Here is a 21,629-nt window from a genome sequence, read left to right as displayed (position 1 = left end):
ATGGTACCTGGATTTAGGACCTAATGACACTCAGGTTATTGATGTCTCATTGCAGAAACAATTCAGTGAGAGACAAAGTGATAGGTAAGAAATGGATTTAGAGAGAAGTATACTCCACAGACAGAGTGTGGACCAGCGCAGAGGGTGAGTGTGGCCAACTGGGAAATATGGCGTGGTTAGTTTTTATGGGCTGGATAAGTTCATATGCCAGTGACTGGGAGGATTATTCCAACTATTTTGGTGAAGGGATGGAGATTTCCAGGAATTGGGCCACTGCCCACTCCTTGGTCTTTTGGCAGTGCCTTGAAACTGTCAGGATGCCTCTGGGTATGTCCTTTCACTTGCTGATCAGGGATCAAGGTCTAGTTGAAATTGACTTGTCTACCATCTTGGACCCATAATCAGCTTGTGTTGTGTCCTTGGGCTATGTTATTCTTTCAAAAGTTGTGCCCTGCCTCTTCCCTCCTGTTACAGTCTCAGTGGGAGATGTTTACAGTGAAGAAAAAGCATAGCAAACTTTGGTTTGTACACCTGCAGCAAAACAGTCCTCTGATGTCTACAGGGAAGGGTGAGATTGTCGCCTCATAACCTTCCAGAGTGGCAGAACTCTTGATGTTGATGACAACTACATGGATGACAAGAGCATCACAAGTTTAATAAAGATTCACATGACGTGTGAGTTGAGGGAGGGCTGGCTGGCAAGGAGAAAAGGAGGCCAGGATGGAGAAGAATGCTTAAGCCAAAAAGAGCCTGGCTTCTTGTGGAAGTGCTGGTAGCCAAAACCCACCCTCTTGGGTCTGGCTCCACATAGTCCCTCAATACTTGAGGTCAGTGCTGTCAAGGTTAGAGCATGCTGAAAGGGTGGGACTGCAGGAAAACGTCATATGCAAGACAGGGTGGGGGAGGAAGTGGGCCTGGAGCAGTCAGGGAGGGGCAGGTCTTCCTGCAGGTCTATTTTCATAGCATGGTGAGGACAAGGGAATGAGGAAATATAATTTTGCTAAGAAAAACTGTTGAAAGAAAAGAGGCAAACATCACCATCACGTACACACATGAGCATACACACACACAAACAGACAGAAAAGAATGTTGATTAAAATTGCAAAGAATAAATGATTCTGTTTTCATTCAATTGCCAAAAAGGCCTGCTTCTCTCCAACTATTGACTGCTGTCTTTTCACTGGTTCTTTTTTGATTATCCCCCATGTATTTGTAGGTGGCTAACCACTCTTGACAATTTCATACACAGCATTAATTACAAATGGAAGTTCTGGAGCCAGACAGACATCTTGAGACAAAATCCGAGGACCCACCACTTCTAGACTGTGGTCTGGATACTCTATCACCATATTTCTTAGTTTTATCATCTATAAAATAGAAATAATAACAACTTATACCTCATAAAATTGTTATGAGGATTATATAAGATAATGCATGAGAAGCAAATAGAAAATCCACCTTATTTATTATAAAATTTTCAACTCAAATAAAAATGTAGCAGTTTTTGGAGATCCAATAACATGCAAGAAAAATGGGTGGAGTTGTGAGAGGTTTAAAAAGTTATACACGAAGAAGCCATCCTAGATTTACAAAATAAGGAGGGATCCATTCACATGTAAAAAAAAAATTGAGTAAGACACATATTCAAGACAAAACAGAAAATAAATACAATCAAATAGAGATTTTGACTAAAGAGATGGATCATAGAGAGATTCTTCTTTAGAATGTATAAAAAGAAAACCCGGTTGAATGAAAATTAGTCTTAAAGGAGAAAAAGGCACCCCACATTCTTTGATTTAGACAACACTTCATATGTCATTTAGTTTGAGTTTTTGCTTATTACAGGAATCATTTTTGCAACCTCTCTGACAGCTTTTCAGTCAGTGAGTGATTCATGTGGCTCATCATTCACTCACTCATGAAGCAATCTGTTCCATTTGTGAACAGTTCTAACAGGAAAGATGAGCAAAAACTACTTGGGGAAATATTTATGGCAAAAAGGACAAAGGATTAATACTGTTAACTAATGAAGAGTACAATGGTAGTACTTCCATTTTAACAATAGCAGATTGAGTTATTTGTATCATTTTTTTCTGTTTAAAATAATGAGAAAATTCTGAATAAAATAGTTTAAGAGAATTTTTATGAAGTCAAGAAGTGATAAAATAATAAAGATTTGCCAGGGCAAAATTGTTGGGAAAGATACAGGCAAAGAATAGCTTGATTTTGCCAAAATTGACATGTGTGAACTTTGTTTTTGAGAACTTTAGTCTTGCAAGAATGTCAAGTAAAGAAACCAAACCACATCCTTCTTGGGCTGTGGCATCATCGACTTAATTAGGGACCCAAAGAGAAAAGCTTAGGAAAAGGGTAAGCAAAAATGAGATGGCATTTGAATGGACTTACCAACATATTAGCAATTCTTGGTGCCCTTTAAGACAAAACACAGTCAGGTGAGAGTAGCACTAGCCTTGGTAATAATAATAAGCAGATGGAAGAAGTAGTGCAAATTCTTACTGGAGAAAGATGCTGCTCTCATAGACATTAAAATGCTTCTGTAAAAATTAATGAGAAACACAAAGTCAAAGATTTCCAATCACCCAAAGAAATAAGGAACGATGAACAAGAAACAAGAAAAAATTAAAATTTAAGAAAGAAATACAGGGAGAAAGAAAAGCAAATACACATTGGAACTATTAGACACAGATCATAAAAAATGTTTGCTAGACTTAAAAAGTAAAAACCAACGTTTACCAGAGCCCTGATTGCAGTCCTCATTTTGCCCCCAATAAAACTTAACTCTCACAACTCTCATATTGTGCATTCTTTTAAGTGGACAGCATAGTTTCCAAGACAGTATAATGAAAAATTAGAATAAAAAAATGAAACGAAGCAGAGAGGAAAGTGAAGCAGAACAGGTAGGAAAGAAAATAAAAATAATAAGATGTTATATTTTAAACACAAGTATAAAAGTTATTGCTTAAATGTAAGTACATAGTCTGGACACTTAAAAGAAAAGAATATTCTCTAGAATTAAAGAAAATTTTGATGAAAACTGGTGCATAGCATAATTCCTAGAGGAGGGGCAGTCATACAATATTTTATGAAGAAGGTATTCTCTGAAGTTGTGCAGTGCACACCCTATGTAGTTCTGGATTCAATTGTAGAAAAGATGAAAACAAAAGGATAGAAGAAGAAATATTATGTGAGCATGAAACAAAGGATAGCTGGTGTAGCTATACAATATTAGCACAATAGACCTAAGGCAAAATACATAGAGAATCACTTTATAATGATAACAAATTCAATTCATAGGAAGAAGTAACTATTTTAAATATCCATGCATCTAATGGTAGAGATTCAAAATATGTAAATCAGAAATTGATGGAGCCACAAGAAGGCATAGTCAATAAGAGAACCAAAAAAGATACAAGCAAAATGACACTCATAGGGACTTCCCTGGCAGTCCAGTGGTTAACACTTCACTATCCAATGCAGGATGTGCAGTTTTGATCCCTGGTAGGAAAGTGAAAAGGAACTAAAGAGCATCTTGATGAAGGTGAAAGAGGAGAGTGAAAAAAGCTGTCTTAAACCTCAACATTCAAAAAACTAAGATCATGGCATCTGGTCCCATCACTTCATGGAAAATAGAAGAGGAAAAAGTGGAAACAGTGACAGATTTTATTTTCTTGGGCTCCAGAATCACTGCAGACATTAACTGCAGCCATAAAATTAAAAGACGTTTGCTCCTTGGAAGAAAAGCTATGATAAACCTAGACAGCATATTAAAAAGCACAGACATCGTTTTGCCGACAAAGGTCCAACTACTCAAGGGTATAGTTTCTTTGATAGTCACGTACAGATGTGAAAGTTGGACAATAAAGAAGGCTGAGCACTGAAGAACTGATGCTTTCAAATTGTGGTGCTGGAGAAGATTCTGGAGAGCCCCTTGGAGCAAGGAGATCAAATCAGTCAATCCTAAATGAAATCAATCTTAAATATTCCTTGGAAGGACTCATGCTGAAGCTGAAGCTCCTATACTTTGGCCACCTGATGCAAAGAGTCGACTCATTGGAAAAGACTCTCCCTGATGCTGAGAAAGATTGAAGGCAAAAGGAAAACGGAGTGGCAGAGAATGAGATTGTGAGGTAACATCACCAACTCAAGGGACATGAATTTGAGCAAACCCCAGGAGATAGTGAAGGACAGGGAAGCCTGGCATGTTGCAGTCGATGGGGCCACAAAGAGTCGGCCACAACTTAGTGACTGAACAACAACAAAAGGGGAACTAAGATCCCACATGCTTTGTGTTTTATCATATCTCTCTCAATCATTGATAGGACTAAGGAAAAAAGTCAATAAAGAAAAGAACAGAGGCTGAAAATTAATAAACTAGACATTCATTACAAGAAGTTAATAAACTTTCATAGAATAGAAAAAAGCAATAAAGATGGTAAGAACAGGATAGAGGAGACTAATATTGTGGAAATTTGATTCTTTGAAAAGACAAGATTTTAAAACATGTGGAAAATTAATGAAAAAATAAAAGAGAACAAAGGAAAGAAGGCCCAAATAATCAACATCATTAAAAAATGAGTCGTCACACCCATGACATAGAAACATTGTTAGGAAAATATTATGAGAACTCTCATCAATGGAATGAAATGAAAATTTTTAGATAAAATTCACAAAATCTTAGAAGAATATAATTTATAAATCTTTCAAGAATAAACATAAAACTTGATTCATTTCAAAACTTCTATATACCCTCAATGGAAATGTAGACTGACTTAAATTTTAGAAGCAATTGTGCAATGTCTTCAAAATCTTCATGCACTTTTACCCAACAATCTCGATTCTTGGAAGCTTTCATAAGAAATTGCACTTAAATGCACAATCTTGTGGCACAAACATATTTCACAGAGTTATTTATACAAAAAAGAAAACTGAATCAAATCTCATGTGAAACAATTGCTGAACATCTAAGGAAATAGAGTCAAAAGAGCCAAAAACACTTTCTTCCAATCTTCTCATTGGAAACATGGGAGTTCTCTTTGTGTTTCAGGCTTCCCTGGTGGCTCAGCAGTGAAGAATCTGCCTTTAATGCACAAGACACAGGAGATGCAGGTTTGATTCTTGGGTCAGGAAGATCCCTTGGAGGTGGGCATGGCAACCCACTCCAGTATTCTTGCTTGGGGAGCCTGGAGAGACTCAGGAGCTTGGCAGGCTACAGTCCATAGGGTCACAGAGTCAAACACAACTGAAACAGCTGAGCATGCATGCACTTTGTGTTTCATTTGTATTTTATTTGTGCATGCACTATAAATGTCCAGCAACAGAGGCATTTGTTCAATAAATCATAGTGTGATAATATGAAATACAATAAAGTTTTTAGAGATGATCATTTTATGGTAAATATACTGATATGGGCTTCCCTGCTAGCTCAGCTGGTAAAGAATCCACCTGCAATGCAGGATACCTGATTCGATTCCTGGGTCGGGAAGATCCACTGGGGAAGGGATAGATTACCCACTTCAGTGTTCTTGGGCTTCTCCTGTGGCTCAGCTGGTAAAGGATCTGCCTGCAGTTCAGGAGACTTGGGCTTGATCCCTGGGTTGGGAAGATCCTCTAGAGAAGGGAAAGGCTGCCCAATCCAGTATTCTGGCCTGGAGAATTCCTTGGACTGTAGAGTCCATGTGGTCGCAAAGAGTCAGACATGACTGAGTGACTTTCACTTTCACATACTTTGTTACATGTTTAAAAAAAAAAGAACCTATAAAACACTATACACAGCGTACTGCCATTTGGGAAAAATATATATAATCTATGTATACATGGAGAGAGACACATTTCTATAAATAAAGAATGAAATCTAAGTAGACATATAAGAAAAAGGATATTTCTGGGTGGTAGGATCAAAGGTTAACTTTTTTCCTCTTCTTTCCCAAAGCAAGTCCAACCTAGACTAAAGGGATTCGATTTCATCTTTGGATGGAAGGAAAGAGTGTAGATGGACAAAGCAGTGGAGAATTGAGGCCTCTTTTCTCCACTCAAGAACATATTTTAGCAGACTGTAAAGTTGCTCCGGGAAACTATTCAAGGGGATTGAAATACTGATAAAGCAAATAGATCCCACCATTGATCTGTCTTATCGTTGAGAGATGTCAAACCATAATTCCTGAGATCTGGCTTCTAATGGAACTCTTAAGATGATCAACATGTTGAAAAATAATTTTTAAATTATTAAAATTGTGTGAGTCCCTCAAAAAGATAATTTTAAATAGAATGTTAGTTTTCCTAGTCCTTCATTTCTAGTCCTTCATTACTCCAAGTCTGTCAACTCTTTGGTATGCATTTTAAACACTGTTTTTTCAAATTAATATAATTTATATCATACCACTCTGTAGGATTGTATAACCTCTTGATGTGCTGTGCTGTGCTGTGCTTAGTCACTTAGCTGTGTCCGACTCTTTGTGACCCCATGGACTGTAGCCCACCAGGCTCTTCTGTCCATGGGGATTCTCCAGGCAAGAATACTGGTAGTTGTCATACCTTACTCCAGGGTATCTTCCCAACCTAGGGGTTGAATCCAGGTCTCCCAATACATTGCAGGCAGATTCTTTACTGTCTGAGACACCAGGAAAGCCCTAGAATACTGGAGTGGGTAGCCTATCCCTTCTCCAAGGGAACTTGCCTACCCAGGAATCCAACCGGGGTCTCCTGCATTGCAGCCAGATTCTTTACCATCTGAGCTACTAGGGAAGTTCTAACCTCCCGATACATATTCCTTTATTACTGATTTTTAAAAGGAAATTCTAAATGAAATGAGCTGTCAACAATGCAAACTTAAATACAGATATGTGAAAAGTCCTTGACATTTGGAAATTAAAGAATATGAGCTAATACTGATAAATAGCTTTAAACAAAGCTCTAAAATTTATTGAGATTTTCTTTTTAAAAAATTTGAGAGAATAGCATTGAAACATGTATATTACCATATGCAAAATAGATCGCCAGTCCAGGTTTGACGCATGAGACAGGGTTCTCAGCGCTGGTGCACTGGGACGACCCTGAGGGATGGGATTGGGAGGGAGGTGGGAGGGAGGTTCAAGATGGGCAACACATGTACACTCGTGGCTGATTCATGTCAATGTATGGCAAAACCACTACAATATTGCAAAGTAATTAGCCTCCAATTAAAATAAATAAATTAAAAAAATTAACTGTTGAATCAAAAAAAATATGATATACAAGAAAGAAAAAGGGATTTGAATCCCTGAATCAGCAGTAAAAGAACTGGATATAAATATTTGAAATTAGAGATATAGAACTCGTTGTCTTATGGAACCAGATTATTTCACAGAAGAGACAAATATTCTTTTGTCTGTTTGATATTTATAAGTTGTACTGTTTGTTACATCCTTGCATCAGCTTTTGGGCCAAGGACATATGTTTTCTATGCACTTTGCCTTACACACAAATATTATCCAAAAAGAGAATCATAGTTATATATAGAATTATCTGGGTACTTTAAAAAATCATCGTGAGTTTTGGCTCCAAACTAGAACAAAAAAAATCAGATTTGGAGGAGTGAGGCTTAGACAGTGATATTTTCTAAAAGCTCTTTCAATGACTCTCATGTACAACCCAGGGTGGAGAATTACTGATTTAGGCAGTTTTGAAAACCCAAATGTCCTAGAGAGGAGACCAACCTCAGCATTGATGAGGATATCCTTGAATACTCTTAGGAAGCAGGCAATTATTTTGGGGAGCTTTACCCTTGGGCATAAGTTCTCTTGATTGTATGAAAGGAAAAAAAGACCAGATCAGGATAAACTGACAAAGCACAATGTCCTAGAACATTAGGTCAGAGTGCAGAGAGAAACCCAGCTTTACAGGGAAGCAGGGTTAGTAACAGCAAAACCAAGAGTTATTTGTTGTAATACTTAAGCCAGAGCTTCCTACTTCAGGAACAGAATTATCACCATTCTGGGGACTCAGAAGCACAAGTCCATCTGTGATCAATGCAACTCAGTTACAAGTTTCACTGGATTTAGGGTTGATACTGCTGGCAAACCTTATTTATCAGTTATGCATTGACCATTAATTTTTAACCCACAATATTTTGTAAATTGCAATGCATTTTATCATCAGTGAGTACACTTAATGTAGTATTCTTTTCCATTATTACTACATTGATGGTCTATCTTAAAATTTATGACATCTTAGATTTAGGGAAATATGGTGTTTCCAGGGTTCTTCAGAACTGGGCTTGTGGGTGAGACCTGGTATTAGAGTTAGCTATGAGAATTTAGGGTCTTTGAAAGGAAAAAGAGACCAGAACTGAAGTAACAGATCATAACAAAATCAAGATATTGAACAAGGGCAGCTTCTGGTTCTTAAAACTTGTGCTCTAGTATGAGAAACAGGCTGAGATAAGTGATGTATCCTGAGAATATTGTCCCCCAGGTACAAAGTGGTTTGTTCACGAGACCACTTTTTCAATTGCTTACGCCCTCTGTTGGTGGTAGGCAGAGTGGATAAATTTCTGTCTTGGTGCAGTTTTGCTTTTATCTTTCCAAGTCTGTAAGTTGGAAGGTGGGAAGTTGTGGAGTGTAACTGCCAAGTTCCGTGGAAAAAACTGTATGCTTTAAAAACTGTAAAGGATCAAGATTGAAAAGGAGTAGGGAAGTACTAATGAATTGGAAGTCCTTATTTGGTTAATCCAGGCTTTTTTTACAAAGGAAAGAATCTACTTGCAAACAGTTAAAAATGCGACCATATGCTTTCTCTCTGCTTTTCCCCTCCTGATGCAGAATTGGAGCTTAAGCCTCTCTGAGACTTTTCCATCATAGCTGGAGCTTCATGCCAACGTTTCTTAACCATAGAGACCCATTTCTCATTTTGCAAAACTTGTGCCAGAACAGAACTCCCACTCACTTGCAGAACGGTTCTGCAGGCAGACCCTGAGGGCACAGAGCGTGATGAGCAAAGGGAGAGCTGTGTTCATCTCCTGACTCTCACTTCTCAACAGGGTGGGGAGGTGGTTCTGGGGCTATTCCCACACGGGGAAGAATCCCACACACTGAGGATAATTTCTAGGCATGGCAAGTAGTGGGGCAAAATTAAATTTGCCTCTCCTTCTATCTTAAATCAAATTTATCTTCCTCTGCCATGTACTCACGCCACTAAAACATGGTATGAAAATTCCACCACTTTACTTTGCACTTTCCAGCAACCCTCTATAAGCAGTAGTAATATGATCTAGTAGTTAATAAAAAATCCTAATATGGAATGACTTAGAATAATGAAAGAAATTGGTATTCAGCAAATTAGTAACAAGACATCAGCTTGGAGAGTATTAGATCTCAACAGTAGAGAAGCAATATCTGAGAGACATAATTATTATTATTACCATTATTGGATTTGTTGCATTGAGGCTAAGAATCCATCCATTGTAGAGGTACACTCTCCATGAATACATTTAAATATTCCTTGGAAAGAGACTCACAAACTTATAGAACAAATTTATGGTTGCATAGGGGAAAGATGGGGGGAAGGAATAGTTAGGGAGTTTGGGATAGACATGTACACACTGCTATATTTAAAATGGACAGCCAACACATACCTACACTATAGCACAGCAAAATTTGCTCAATGTTATGTGGCAGCCTGAATGGGAGGGCACTTCGGGGAGAGAATGGATACATGTATTTGTATGACTGAGTCCCTTCCCTGCTCACCTGAAACTATCACAACTTTGTTAATCAGCTATACCTCAATTAAAAAAAAAAGTTAAAAAAATATTCCTTGGGAGCGATTTGTAGAAACAGTATTGCTTAAACAGGTCTGTAACCATGAGCAATTTATATTTAATTCTGAATTAGTTTCAGCTTCTGATTTTCATGCTTTCAGGTGTCAGATCTGCTGTTGTCTAGGGGAAAAAAATGTTTGCGTCACAATTAAACCAACCCCATCATTATTTCCAATGCACCTTACAGCTTCAGGATACAAGTACACAGGACTGTGTTAGCTGAACAAGGGTATATTTTATTACTTCTTTAAAACTAAGTTCCTATTGGAATCTTCTCCTCCCCCTCAAGTGAGGAAATCCCAGACAAAACTCTTGTATTTTCTTGCTTTGTCCCTGCCAGAACTACAAAAGGAGAAATCATATTCTGGCAATGGTTGTCCTGAAAGGGAGAAATTACCTAGCATGTTGAAACATTTAGAAATATACTGTGGATAATTATGTATTATGGGTTGTTTACATGTGCATATACATAAATGCATTTATATGTGCATATATATATATATGTTTATCTTATAATGACAGAACAAGAGCCAAGATTCCTTCATCTTCATATTATACAACTTAGATTTATTATCAACTCCAGTTTCATGACATTGTCTAGAGAGGACAGACTAGAAGGAATGGTCCCCTTTAACTTTAGATTGCATAATTTATAATTTATATATACTTATATTTTCCTATAATTTGTACATATTATGACCAGCTTAATAAGGTAGAAAATATAGGCAGGTCATGTGCATTCTTTTCTTTTCATCCTGAAGGGTCAGGTGTGAGATTTAAAGATTTTGTAGGTAAGTAATGGCAACAAAATGACCATTGATGTCCAGGTATGTTTTGAAAGGACAAGATATTATTTTATGCTTTTTTATATTCCATACAGTATTTATTTCATTGCTTTGACTATTAAATATCTATGAAATGACTGAATGAAGGAAGAAAGCAATGAATAAGTGAATGAAAAAACATGTTCATATCCAACAACATGAATGAAATCTACAGTAGGAATCCATCAGACAGTAAACATTTTAGGCCCTGCAATATCATAGTTTCTGTTGCAATTACTCACCTGCCACTTTTGAGCAAAACTAACATAGACAATCGGTAAACAAATGAGTGTGTCTGTGTTCCAATAAAACTTTATTTACAGAAACAGTCTGTGGGCAGAAATCAGCCAATGAGTCATAGTTTGCCAAAGGCTGATCTAAAGCATTCAGGGAGATCCTTTATTCTCAAAACAACTGATTAACTTACAAGTATTTTAATGATTCACAAGACTGCATCAAAATGTCAGCTCAGAGGCAACACTTCTCAAACTGTGTACTGGTGAGCCATCAATACACAGACGGTGTACAGGACAAGTCAGACTTCTGTACTTTATGTCCCCACTGTCACCAAATTCCTACTAGCCTTGCTGCATTTTATGTGCTGCTCCCATTTCCGGGCTAAGTGGGGGAGAGGGGATAAATGGCATAAGAGGACATTACATGCAATTGCAGGCAGCCCAAATTGTCCACCCGTTAGTCACTTTGGATTTTCAGCTGGGTGAATGCTGCATTCATGAATGCCCAGAGACAGCCTGGGGAAGGTCCAGACAGTCTGCTGGCAGAAAGAAAGCTGAAAGCAAAGGAAAGCTTGTGTCGATTGTCATCTCTAGTTATGAGCCTGAGAAACTGTAGCTATGAATCAGCTTGTCTGAGGCTCTGCTGTCTTTATTTGCAACAGTAAGGAAGATAATATTTTAAAAAGCTTTTAGGAATAAAATGAGCCTTAACCACTGAGAGAAGAATCACAGTCTGCAGCTACATTGCCTTGGGGCTTAATGATGAGTCATTGTAAAATTAGACCAATTAAGCACCCTCCCCCAATTCTGTAGTCTTGAGAGAGTTAGATAAGATCATTGGTTCCCTTTGACTCATGGAATCCTAAAACAAAAGAGATCCCAGAGATCTTCTGGTCATGGGGTCATGGAATAGGACATCTCACTGGAGAACTGAGTCCTGATAAGGTGAGTGGTGTCCAGTGATTCACAGCTAGTGGGTGGGGAAGGGAGAACTTAAACCAGCATTCTCAGTTCTGGGTTGATAGATTGATGGGTTCATTCATTAATACAATTACTATTCAACCAATGTACTTTACATATGGTTTCTCAAAGTGATTTTATCAGAGAACCCTTTTTGGTTTTTCACAAAGAGCAGAGAAGACAGACATTCCTAAGAACCTACATCAGAAAGTGCTCTTTTTATTACTCCACACCCTCAAGCCTTTCAAAACCCACACATCCACTTTACTGGTGAAGAAAAAGAGATCCAAGGAGTCTAGGTTGATGGCTCCTAGATTCGTCTGTACATTAGAATGACTTAGGAATCTTTCAAAAATCTCAAAGCCTATGCCACATCCAGACCAATAAATTCTAACTCTGGAGCAGGGCAGAGACACCGTATTTTTTTAAGTTTTCCAGGTGATTTCAATGAGCAGAAAGCTTTAGGAACCACTGGGCCAGGTGATCTCTTATGTTATACCTCACGTGGGAAGTTTATGTTATACCTCATAGGGCAAAATTTTTTTTTTCTTTTATCCTTAAATCCCTCAGATAGAAATCAGGGGTGGAGGCAGCCACTAAGTGCCAAGCAATGAAATAGGTGAAGATAAACTCACGGGACATATCTTTCTGCCACATGTGAATGATTCAAACACCTCAGCTCTTTGTTTTTAAGGACATCCACATTCCTTGTTTTAGAAAATAAGGTCAAAGATTTTAAGACCTCTGCTTTCTTTCAGACATTTAAAGTCATTTTCTTTGCTAGAAGTTAAAAATGTAGCTGAATACACAAGGACATTTTTATATCTGTTTGTAGCATTACTGCCAAAATTCTGCTTGAAATTATAATTCATCACTTCCTATGGGGCTTCCCTGGTGGCTCAGATGGTAAAGAATCTGCCTGCAATGCAGGAGACCTGAGTTCGATCCCTGGGTTGGGAAGATCCCCTGGAGGAGAGTATGGCAACCCATTTCAGTATTCTCGCCTGGAGAGTTCCATAGACAGAGGAGCCTGGTGGGCTGCAGTCCACGGCGTTGGAGAGCCGGACATGACTGAGGACTAAGCATATGGGACCAGTAGCACTGGTTTTCTGTTGTTTCTCTGTGTTTGTGTGTGTGTTTCCCTAACTTATTCATCTAGGAGTTTTCTTTCCATTTATCATCCAGGGCAGGGGCATTGTTAGAGATTCCAATGAGACAAATCCATACCAGAGTCAACAAAGCAGAGACATTGACCTCATTTCTTATTGCAGAAGGCAGATTCCATGCCATTTTCTAATGCTTCTGGGTCACAGAACCGTGACTTGTTTTTTTATTTAATTGTTTTTCCTTTTGGGTCCAGGTTGAGCAGTGATCCTCCTGTAGTATACATAATGATAAATAAAATCCATATCACTGCCCTGGACTCATGTGCAACTTTCCTTTCTCTCTTTTGCTGCAAGGAAACCCATGTAAGCTGCTCTTATAAATGATTACAACATCAACTTCTTTTTAACTAATCAATTTACAATTTAAAAAATTGGTGGGGGGCGGTTGCCACACAGTGTGTCATACGGGATCTTAGTTCCCTGACCGGGAATGGAATCGAACCCCTGCAGTGGAAGCATGGAGTCTCTACCTCTGGACCTCCAGGAAACTCCTGTCCAGCTCCTTTTACTGTGGCCCTGATTTGGAGGCCAGGGATGAGTGAGCCCCTTTGAACTTTCAAAAGAGATATGGGAACACCACTGAGTAAGCCTTTAAAGAGAACAGGAGGGACTAATCCACATGTGTCACTATCTGCTTTGATCATAAATCCCCATGCACATGTTATTTGTAATATATGTCCCTGCGTGACATGGGAAATGGCCATTAAAAATAATTTGGCTTCTTGCTGGGATCTGTGAACTTAAGTGATATGAATGTGTTCATTCATTTCTGCAACAAATGCATGAGGGCCTCGGTGCCAGGCATAGCATATAAGGAGTGACTCTGCCTACAAATTAGCAGATCAGTCTAGGAATCTGGGAAACAATTCCAATATTTCTGGAGTCCAGAGCACTGTGTTCACATTCCCAGGCTCTGCCATGCAGTGAAAGTGGAACCATAAGTGATGACTGAACTTCGATAGAGCTCAACTTCCTCACTGAGAAAATAAGGAAATAGTTCCTCACAGGGCGAGACTGAGCCTTGAATGACATACTGTATGTAGAGGACCTAGGATAGACTAGGGACTCAACAAAAGTTAATTCCTTTCTTCTTTACCTGATGAGTCATTTATCCCCTAGTCAATATCCCTCCATCTGACGTTATGTTACTGAACTTATATCAGTAACAGCCAGGTGGAGACAGTCAAGTCTCTTAGAAGTGAGACCCACCAGTCTTCACCTGCCAACAGACATTTATTTCATTGCCTTAAAAGGAGCTCTGAGCTGTGCGAAAAGGAGGAAGAGATGCAGCTTCACACAAGGATGGGTTTATTGCTCTCTGCTCCCTGTAATTTAAAGGGTTAATTTGCTTTCATGTTGCACCCATTGAGAATCATTGTTATTATGGGATGCAAGTTCCCACAAAAATAAAGAGAGATGCCTTTTTTATTTTTTTTTCAAAGCATAAACTGGCAAGACCATAGTTATTTTCCATGAGAGTCAAAAGAGCAAAACTCTGGGCCAGTCTTTGAATATTCACATGGGACACTTTATGTCCTAGAGACCATGCTTGAAAGGCAGGAATCTCATATCTTGAATTCACTTTCCCATTAAATGCTGCAGAAGTTACTGCAGGAAACAAAAAGCAATTTACCTTTACCCTAAACAACCCTCCCCCACACTGCTTCTCCCATTGCTGTTCACTACTTGAAAATTCTAGCACTGGGAGAGAATTTTCTTTGACTCTATTACTCAAAGTGTAGACCATGGGCAGTAGCTGTGGCCTTACCTAGGAGCTGGTTAAAAATGCAGCTTCTTATGTACACACTGCTATATTAAAATGGATAACCAATAAGGACAACCTACTATATAGCACACAACTCTGCTCGATGTTACTTGGCAGCCTGATGGGAGGGGACTCTGGAGAATGGATACATGTATACATATGGCTGAGTCCCTTTGCTCTCTGCCTGGAATGAGCACAACATTGTTAATCACCTATATGCCAATACAAAATAAAAAGTTTTTAAAAATGCATCTTGCTCCCTAACCCAGACATATTGATTAGAGTCTCCATTTTCAAAGATTCTTATGCTCCCCAAGATTGAGGAACAGGACTTTATTTGGCAACCATGTGATCAGGGCACATAAAGCTGTGTTTCTGAACTGTGGAAATGCTGATCAAAGCCCTATTTGCTGTAAGTCTTTGATTGCTATTTTTCTGCTGTAAAAAATCTTTAGCATAAAGGAAGGCCATAACACAAAACCCTCCACGTGGGAAATTTAGACTCAAAGAGTTTTAGAACTGTGCATAATTTATCATAGATCTTCTGCTATCATCAGGCCCACTTGGAAACCTGCCTGTGCATGCAGTAGCATTTTTGGCTTTAAAATGTCATTGTCTAGTGAGAATTGTATCATTCTTACTCATGAGTAGCACAGGCCAGTTTTGAAAACCATCCTTTTTTTCTTGCAGCAGTGATTTTATGGAGGCCTCTGGGTAAAGAAGATACTGTTAGGCCAACCTAAATTCTATCAAGAAAACCTAAGGGTGAAAAAAAAGAAAAAAAAAAAAACAAATGAAATTTAAACACAAGTGTTAGGGTTACTTTGGAAAGCTTCGAAGCTCTTCTTTAATTTTGTTTTTTCATTTTTGGCTTTTGTTGCTGTTTTTTAAACTGAGACAAGGATGGGAATTAATAAAATAGTGTCAATTGTGCAAAATAGGCGGTTAATGTCTAAGAATAATTATATCATGAGGTGTAATTTTATCACCCAGTCATGGAATTCCGACTCATTTGCAAGCATGATTTATTAGCAAATAGATGTTGAGTTTTAGCCATGTGCAAGTTTTGTTACAAGGGCTCAGGAGGAATATGAAATGAAGACATCTTGTTGTCACGAGTTTCCTGTGACTGGTGGGGATGAAGGTGTTTATTGTTCATCATGACCAGGACCCAAGAGAGGCAGCCAGCCCTATGAGTGACACCGGGAAAAGGGAGAGACGCAGAGGCGGAGAGACGGCTCAGAATCAGCGGAAAACATCCCACCCTTGCAGGTAGCATTGAAGAGCTATTAACCAACAGCTCAGCCTATTGTCTGACGTGTCCTTGCTTTCTTGAGCCAGCTTTCTACAAACCCTCCATGATCTGTCACCTGTGGAAGGGTAAAGAGTAGAGCATTCTGGTGCATTGCAGGCAGTACCCTTGCACTCATGGTCAACAGAAGACAAGAGCTGGCGGACCTGGCCTGCGACCCCCCTGACAGGGGCATCCCTCACACTGTGGCCTAATGCAGCCTGGTATGCTTTGAAGGCCTCACGTGGTGGTGGTCTTGACATGTCTTTCAGTGGACACTGATTTTTATCACCAATCTATAACAAACTGTTCTGCTGACAGAAGGAAAAGGTGGGGGGTAGGGGAGAGGAGTGGGTAGCTGAGAGCCCTCTGCATTTAGAAAACGTTTAGAAAGATCAATATAAGCAGTCTTCAGGGCCTCCTCTGGCTGCCAGGCTGCTGCATGGGCACTGCTACATATGCCTAGCAGCAGACTGAAACCAGGAGTTGCATTTCTGAGCTTTTTATTAAAGAAAGTTTGCACAGATGCAAAACAAACTGGTCATGCTCAACCTTTATATCAGTTTGTACATGTATAAGCAGTTGTCAAAGCTCCTGGAGTGGTATATCTTAGATCTGTGCATCTCACCTCATGTAGATTCTATCTCAATACAAACACATAAATTAATTAAGTAGCTTAGCTGGGTTTGGAAGGCAGGGACTGGGGGTTAGAGGAGACACGCTTTGCCTGCCACTGATAATTGTTAGAACTGAATGATGGTGAGTTCATAGGGATCCTTTGACCATTCTTTCTTTAAAACAAAAAGGCAAGGAAGTGGTTAAGTCAGAAGACTGGTTTACCTTTCCAGAGGCAGGAGGGGGCAAGCTCAGAGGTGGGACAGAGAGTGGCAGTGTCTGTTTCTTAACCTTGGGGGTGAAGGTTCCACAGGTGTTAGCCACTGAGCCACCTGGGAAGTGCCTTTGATCTTCTCAGCACTTATAAGTTAAATTTTATTTGATTCTCTTTCTCTCTTTTCCATCAGGATGTCAGCTGCACAAAGGCAGGGATTTGTGTCAGTTTTGTTTACTGCCCCTAAAACAGTGCCTGGCACATAGTAGGTGCTCATTAAATATTTGCTGAATTAACTGAATCACTAAAAGGGGAGAGGTGGGAGTAGGTGGGCATAATAAATTCATTGCTTACAAATGGTCTTGTGGCTAAAAAATCTATTTCACCTTATTCTGTAATATTTTCTACTGTTTATTCTGTAAACTGCAGGTAGAATACATTTTGAATGTTATAAATTTTGGAGCCTGACCCGGGATCCTTGTTTGTACCATGAATTTAATCAGAACTCACATTCTGAATTCTAAACACCAGCGTGCAAACTAGCCTTTGAAATATGACTTAATGTATTAGAGCTGCACCTTGAGTTACCCCCAGGTCAAGCTGTGTATTCCATGGACACTCCTCAGATTTCTCTCACTGCAATCAGCTAAAGGACATATTTTTCAGCTGATATCCTGCTCTTGTTATGAAGGGAATTGATTCTAATTGCCAGTTTCCTGCATTTTTCTTGAACATTTAGCCTTTGAAAAAAAAAATCATGATGAAAATTCCACACATTACTAGGATTACTTCATAAACAGAGCAGTCTTAACTTTGGAATTCCCCCCAGACTCTGAACTGAGCTTCCCCATCCAGAAAACCTGAATTCATTCTGAAATGGGAGGAAACTAGGGCAAAATGTTATCTAGAGCTATGACATTTGGCTTCCAGTGAACACACAAAATGGACACACATCAAATGTCAGGCAGGCTGATAACGGACAGGAAGTACCTCTGTCAACACAGTGAGCTTGACCTTTGCTGGCAGTAAAACCCTGGATGTAATGCATCTTCTCTGAAACAGTCCCCCAGGGAGCGAGCAAAGCCTGGCCTGCAGGTAAGGATGCAGGCCCATGGTGCTTGAGGATCTCAGGGCAGCCCACAGACCATCAGACTGCAGTCTGGCCAACAGGGAGGGCCCTGTGTATTTATCCATTGCTGGGAGATGAACAAGGCAGAAAAATAGACCCTGCTTCCATGTCTTCCCCGGCTCCATTATCAGGAAAAGAGGACAATATAATGCAGAAATAAAATACAGGAACTTCCTCTTTGCCATCATCTTGAATCTGTCCTGGCACAAATTTGCACTGACATCAGCTCCCAACGGGTCCAATATGAAATTTATCTTCTTGAAAATGTGACCCTTGGCTGCCAGTAGACTAAAAAATGTAGCCAACAATGGGGCAAATAAAGATAAAGAAGTTTGTGCAGGACAAATGCTGCATTTCCTACACACAGCTTTATAACTCCCCTGTCCCAGGAATGAACAGGAAAACAAATGGATATAGTCGGCCATTGGGAACCTCTGCTATGTTATCTGCCCACTGCTCAGGGTGATAAAGTAGATAATCTCCTAGGCAGGATTGCAACAGGATGACTAATTGATATCGCTATGAATAAACAGCATGCGATACTTACAAGGCAGGCAGGCAGGACTGTCCTAAAAGATTCTATGCAATTCACTAGACATATGCCCTGAAGACCTCATTTTATTTTCGTGCATAGTCCTCCTTGTTTTTAGGGTTCAGGAAATGATTGTGTGCCCACATTATGTGTGTGCGTGTATGTGAATGATTTAAGATTTTTTAAGTGTCAGACATACTGTTTTGCTTAGCCATTCTTTGAAAACCCAAGTTCAATTTTAATTAAATCACATATGTTTTGAACTCAACACGTATGCCTATTTTCCTTTGACTATCTTTAGGTTATGGTTTAATAACTTCTGTCTTATTTTGCCCTGGTGCATATTTTGATTTTTCTCTATTAATGTCTTGCATTTATACAGCTGTTTTCAAAGCAGCTGTGAAATATTTTTAAAATTTCTACCCACAGGAAAGAAGCAGGGTATATGTAATATTGAAAAAGAAGGAAAAAAAAAGATAAACATTCTTCTATGGGGTTCAGTCAATGTATTTCACATATACCAGGAAATCAGCTAAGCTAAGCAAACATAGACATTTTATGTGGCAAGAACAAAGTAATAGCCTTTTTACTTCAATAAATCACTGTTATAATTGTCCTAAAGCACTTGGTTTTTGAGTACTAGACTTTTTGGGAAATTCTCCTTCCCAAAATATCCCCTTTATCTGGTTCTTCCTGATATCAGAAATTCCACCGTTTAAGAGGCTGCAATAAAGCCACGTGGTACAAATATCTCTGCAAAAGGAGGGGCCCATGAAATATTTACACTTCAGGGTGAGGTGTTTCATCAAATGTGATAACTAACTGGGGTGTGTTTTTCTCCTGAAGCCACTGATTTCCAAGAGGGAAGGGTGTCAAGATAGTGGTGGGAAGTTCTGACAGTGTGCGTTGGAAGGTGTTAAAGACAAGAGTCAACATCCTCTTAACATGCTGAGGGGTCTGTTTTAGTCTGTGAACCTGTGCAGTTAAACATCTGCACAAGAGTCTCAGAATAGACGTTTGGACATAAAAGAGTGGTGCGATGTGGCAGCTTTTCCAACTCTCTGAGCTTCCTCTTCATCCCAGAATCTCTGAGGTCAGACCCTGTTTACTTGAAAGCTGTTCCTGATGAAATTGTCCTGAGCATATAAGCAAGACAGAGACAGAAGACAGTTTGAGAATTACCATTCAAGCTTATCCATTTGCCAGTCGTTAAAATAATTTGAACTCCAAAAGAACATTGCTTCCCCAGAGTTGGCAAAGTGTTCCCCAGCTCTGCACCTCTGAAAGGAAAGAAAGGGATATGTGGGAGTCATTTTTAGGGGTGACCTCTATCTCTTCCATGTGTTACTGACCAGGGTCCTTGGCCTCCCTGTACTGTGCTGTGCTTAGTTGCTCAGTTGTGTCTGACTCTTTGTGACTCCGTGGACTGTAGCCTGCTAGATTCTTCTGTCCATGGGGATTCTCCAGGCAAGAATACTAGAGTGGGTCACTAACCCCTCCTCCAGGGGATCTTCCCAACCCAGGAATCTACCTGGGGTCTCCTGCATGCCAGGTGGATTCTTTACCAGCTGAGCTACCAGGAAAGCCCTCTTGGCCTCCTTAACTAATTGAAATTAATAGGAGGCCCAGCAAGAAATTCAGACAAGGCTCTACTGGGGCCCTTGCTTGTTCACTCCCCAAGTTGGAGTAGGAGGTGAAGGGTGGTGGTGGGGAAGCAAGCATGTCCCTTATATAGGGTGAGAGTAGGGCCAGGTCCAGGGGTCTGGCCAGAAAGGTGGCTTAAGTGGTTTCCCCCCACTTAGGTGGTATTGAGTGCAGGGGGAATGGGCAATACCCCACTTTCGGTCCCAACACCCTGTTTTTGCCCCTGGCTCTTCAGAAGTGGCAGTTGGGCTTTTTGGTCTGTTTGTATCTTGTTGTCTCTTGTTTATTCCAATTGTGCAAGCACTCAGTTGTTTTTAGTCCCTTATAGTTTCATTGTATTTTGTTGTCCAAGAAGACGTGTGTTCAGGTGCAAGCAATGTAGCAAAGGATCCCAGGTCCCAACCTGTCTCATGGGCAACTTCCCCCTCTTTGCAGTCTACCTGCCCCCTTCTCCCAGCACATACATGCCACCATATAACCAGGAAGGCCAGGAGGGCCTTCAGTTGTGTGGATGCTGCAGTTGTGTGGAGGATCATCCAGCAGGTTGTGAGGATTCAGGAGCTATGAGCTTAGGGAAGATGCTATTCCTTGAGTTTCTAGGAATCTATCTATAGGGGGAGACTCCCAGACACCTCAGAATTTCAGCCAGTTACTTTACTGTCAGGATTTTACTGTCTCTGAGCCATGTGTCTAATCAATTACACATTTCCCCCCCTTTCTTTCACTTCTTTGGCTCTGAAATAAAACCTAAACTGATCCCACACCTACTTTTTTCCTTCAGAGCACTTACCATGGTTTTTAGTTATGTTTATTTGTGTGCTTGGTCTCCTGGACATGATCAAGGAATAATTGCTGAATTTTGCTTTTTCAGTGTTGTCAAAGACTAATTATTTTGTTTTGTTTTTCAAAAATGTAAATCGTGGCTCATCTGCAAGTATAGAATGAACATGCATTAAAGATTTCAACTCCATTATAAAGGGAACAGGATCACGGAAAACCTGTTCCAATGAAAAATCAGAGGTTATTATAGGCATTTTACAAAAATGCACTAAAATATCCAGGTTAGATATAAAACTGGTCAACATCTCACAGGAGAGCCAGACAGACACTGTAGGGTTCCACAGTGTAGTGGTTATCACATCTGCTTTACATGCAGAAGGTCCTGGGTTCAATTCCCAGTGGAACCACAAGTTTGCATGCATTCCCATTCAGTCACTTTTTAGGAATTACTTTTTTTCTACAAATGGAAGATGACATCTTCTACTGGATGAAAATTAACATCTCCACTATACTGTGACTCAAATAAAGGTAAGATCATGTCTTTTATTTTACTCAAATTAATTCATTTTATAAAAAAAACTTTATGCTTTATCTATAAATGAGACTTCCCAGGTGGCTCAGTAGTAAAGAATCCACCTGCCAATACAGGAGACACAAGA

At 39.6% G+C, this 21,629-nt stretch overlaps 1 non-coding gene across 1 annotated transcript; it reads left to right on the top strand.

The window, feature by feature from the left end:
- Positions 1–21,304: 21,304 nt before the first annotated feature.
- On the top strand, positions 21,305–21,377 carry TRNAV-UAC (transfer RNA valine (anticodon UAC)). The gene has a single exon. It is a non-coding gene; the product is annotated as a tRNA-Val (tRNA).
- Positions 21,378–21,629: the final 252 nt, after the last annotated feature.

Source organism: Giraffa tippelskirchi, chromosome 13 (genome assembly GCF_054371585.1).
Source record: "Giraffa tippelskirchi isolate mGirTip1 chromosome 13, T2T-mGirTip1v1.2.pri, whole genome shotgun sequence".
Lineage (NCBI taxonomy): Eukaryota > Metazoa > Chordata > Mammalia > Artiodactyla > Giraffidae > Giraffa > Giraffa tippelskirchi.
The sequence above is the reverse complement of the archived record's forward strand: the minus strand, read 5'-3'. Positions and strand labels throughout refer to the sequence as shown.